The sequence below is a fragment of the Cyprinodon variegatus genome, unplaced genomic scaffold (genome assembly GCF_000732505.1).
Source record: "Cyprinodon variegatus isolate N-32 unplaced genomic scaffold, C_variegatus-1.0 Scaffold456, whole genome shotgun sequence".
In the NCBI taxonomy this organism is placed as follows: domain Eukaryota; kingdom Metazoa; phylum Chordata; class Actinopteri; order Cyprinodontiformes; family Cyprinodontidae; genus Cyprinodon; species Cyprinodon variegatus.
Window position 1 is genome coordinate 5,429 of NW_015150909.1, and position 3,763 is coordinate 9,191.

Consider the following 3,763-nt stretch of genomic DNA (forward strand, 5'->3'; position numbering starts at 1 on the left):
ATCCTAAATTAGATGCACCTGTTTGAAGTCGTTAGCTGCATAAAGACACCTGTCCACCCCATACAATCAATAAGGATCCAACTACTAACATGGCCAAGACCAAAGAGCTGTCCAAAGACAGTAGAGACTAAATTGTGCACCTCTACAAGGCTGGAAAGTGCTATGGGGAAATGGCCAAGATGCGCTGTGAAAAAAGGTCCACTGTTGGAGCAATGCCTGAAAAAATTCAGTTTAGGCAACTGGACGTGAAGCTCTCTCAAAGACGTTTCACCTCTAATCCAAGAGGCTTCTTCAGTTCTAACTAGTGGGTCTAACAAAGAATAAGGGGGGACAGAAGGTTTGATCCCTGCCACTGGATTGGCCAAGCAGGTCACATAGGAGGTGTTAATGGTCATTAGGGGGTTCTGATGGGTCGTTAACTCCCTTGTCAAGGTGGTTTTGTTCACATGCCTCATTGAAGTGTGAGTTAGGTGAGGGCGGCTGGAAGGTGAATCTTCTGAGTAAAGTTCCTAAAAGTGCTTTGTAGGTGGGTGGAAGGTTATGTCTAGAACCACCTCCTCCATAAGACGTCATGGTTTGAAATCACGCACGGCACGGAAGGTTCCCCCGCTTAAACCAGCACATTTCAAGGCCTGTCTTAAGTTTGCCAATGACCATTTGGATGATCCAGAGGATTCATGGGAGAAAGTCATGTGATCAGATTAGACCAAAATAGAACTTTCTGTTCATAATTCCACAAACAGTGTTTGGAGGAAGAAGAATGGAGTACTGTCATGCTTTGCAGGTGTTTTTCTGCATATGGAACAGAATCACTGCAGTGTATTAAGGGAGGAAGACCGGGGCTATGTATTGAAAGATTCTGGGGAACAACCTCCTTCCCTCCTGCAGTGTGTGCAAAACTGGTGGAAGACTACAGGAAACTTTTGAACTGTGGACTTGCAAGGCTACTGTACCAAATATCAACATTGTTTTTTTTGTTTTTTTTTTCAGGTGTTCAAATACTTATTTGCAGCTGTATCATACAAATAAATAGCTTTAAAAAAATCATACATTGTGATTTCTGTTTTTTTTTGTCAGATATACATCCCCACTAAGTCATAGCTATAGACCCAGCTCCTAAACCAATTGTTGAGAATCGATTAATTGTGATATTTTTTTATCGTCCAATTAGAATCTGTCTTTAATGCGTCACATTGCATAATATGGGTGTATGTAAAGCCAGGAGTCTCAACTAAATGTTATGATTTCATTTATTATGATTTCATAACTGTAATAAAAATTTTGGATTTAGAATGCAGTATAACACAAGATAACGCAATGAGGATTTTGATGAAATATATTTTATAGATTTGGGATTTTTTTTATTCCCCAATAAACCTCTCCTGAAAAAGACAGAGGCTATCCTTAATCTTTCCTAAAAACAATAATCCTTTACAACATAAAAAAAAACCCTGCAGGGATTATTTCAACATACTTTCTTTACCTCTGTCTGGCACGTGGCCCAAGGACTCAATTCTTAAAAGGCACAACACTGCTCTTTAGAACTATACATCAATTTAGTTGCAAGGGAATATTTCAATCATGAAAAACAAATTGCAGTAATAAGCTTGCATGGAAGCAAGAAAACAGCATCACCTAAAAGAAAAAATGATTTTTTTTCAATAGCCTAGATGCTATATATTAAGAAATAAGAACTAGAGCAAACTGCACTAAATCTGAAATCTAGTGAGCTAATTAATTATTTAGTTATGCAGCTTCATAACTGATGAAGCTAAACGGTCTCCTAGATCAGCGGCTCTCAACCTTTTTCAGGTCATCTCCCCCATTTCTATTATCTACATCCCTTACTGCCCCCCATCAGGAAGATGAAGGCTAATTGCACCAAACATTATTAATTGCTAATAATATTATTTTTGGTAGTGTTATTATTAGTAGGAGTTTATTGATAAAAATTAAAGCTAGTTTCACTCCGACTGACAATAGAATGATTATGAGGACACACAGCAGGAAAGGGGCAATGACCGAGTTGAGTGTATAATGCCAAAAAAAAAACACCACCAACCAACACCCGGATCCCTGTACAACGCCAAGGGATGCTTTACCAAGTATTTCCCAAACTGGGTAATCGGCGATTAACACTGATATTACTGCTCAGCATAAATACTCACACATTTGTCACTTGATTCTGATGGAAGTGAACTGTTAAGCAATGAAGATTGAGGGAGGCTGCACAGCTCTGGAAAAGGGTTTGGTATGGGGGACACAAAGGGAGACAAAAATTCACCTCCTTTCTTCCTAAAAGATAAAAAAAAATTAAATCAATAAAACAACAATAGACATGAAGAATAAAACCAAACTTAAAACCAATTTAAATCATATTCTTTTTTTTTTTTTACTTTCTTTTGAGATAGTAAAACAATTGATACACAGTATATTTTGAAGTGTTAAAGAAACACTTTAAGACTGCATTGGGTGCCACTCGGAATTAGTGTTAAATTAGAACTCTACGTAGTGCATATTTTATTTACTCCAGTTATTGTTGTAATAACTCTAAAAGAGTCAATGTACATTGACACTGCACATTCAACACTGTGGAATTTACTGTGTAGAAAAAGTTATATTACCAAGCATGTTATCAAAGTTGTTGACCTATATGCTACATTTTGGAAAGGAAGCACCATTGAACACACTGGTCACTTAAAAGCTGGGAGAGGAGAGGATTAATAAGATCAGCAGGGAACACGCCCATATTAACTCTGGGGGAGCTGCAGAGATCCAAGGCTTATTTAGGAAAACATGATGAAAAGGGCAAGTATCCATGCAAAACAAAGGAAACAACAGAAAGGTGAGGATCCGGGTGAAAGAGAACTATGGCTGTAGTTTTGTCTAAATCATGCATGGAGATAGTAAACATGTGGAAGATTATGGTTTAAAACTCTTTGACCAAACCCATATTATGCCTGAATCTGATACATCAACATCAGCTTCATTGATGTACATCGGCTCCTCTCCAGTAAAGAACTTTTTAACCGTGTAGAGGTTCCACTACCTCCACAGAAAGAGACTGACCTGTTGAGTCAGCACCCAGAACCTCCTCCAGAAGCCCTGTGACTCACAGCCAGCCTGTTGTTGGTGCTACCAGAGTGTGTGCGCCTGCAGGTCCTACCTGCTTGAGATAATTGAGATGGGCTGGGAGCGGCGGACAGGCGGTGACTCAGGTACCAGAGGAGTCAGGGTTAAAGTGGAGCAGCCCAGTGACACCTCTTCCCCAGCTGAGGAATCCTTCATCGAGGAGTCCTCCATATCTTTCCTAGAGGTTTCTGCAGCCTTCTTCCTGTTGATTACAAAACAGGAGGAAATCAGTTTATCCGGACGCAGTGGAAATGTACATGCAAATACTTTGTTGAGGCTCTATTTATCTATTTATAATTTCATCACATGGTGAGTGTACGGAGATATATAAGATGTGCGCTTTAAATACTGTAGAACTTTTCCTCAAATTGCTTCATTTGTCTTTAAGAACTTTTTTTATTTTGCTTTTGAATGAGAATAAAAAAATTATCCATAATACTGTGAAACCAAAACTTTTACCACCCCTACAGGCAGATATTTAGTAAACACTGGAACAAAAAATGTAATCCAGCGATCTGTAGCATACTAATCCTTCATTAATTGAGATATCAATTAGTAGTCAATAGTCATTCACCACTACATTTATAAACCCATTTATCCTTGCATTTAATAAGGCAAATTTATATATATA

General features: G+C 38.4%; 1 long non-coding RNA gene across 1 annotated transcript in view; it reads right to left on the reverse strand.

Moving 5' to 3' along the window:
- Positions 1-2,161: 2,161 nt before the first annotated feature.
- The window catches only part of LOC107093981, a 3,890-nt gene continuing 2,288 nt past the window's right edge, over positions 2,162-3,763 (reverse strand). Inside the window, exons 2-3 of the long non-coding RNA XR_001481641.1 lie at positions 3,167-3,334; positions 2,162-2,295 (exon numbers count right to left, since the gene is read on the reverse strand). This is a non-coding gene — a long non-coding RNA (uncharacterized LOC107093981). The remainder of the gene's footprint in view (positions 2,296-3,166; positions 3,335-3,763) is intronic.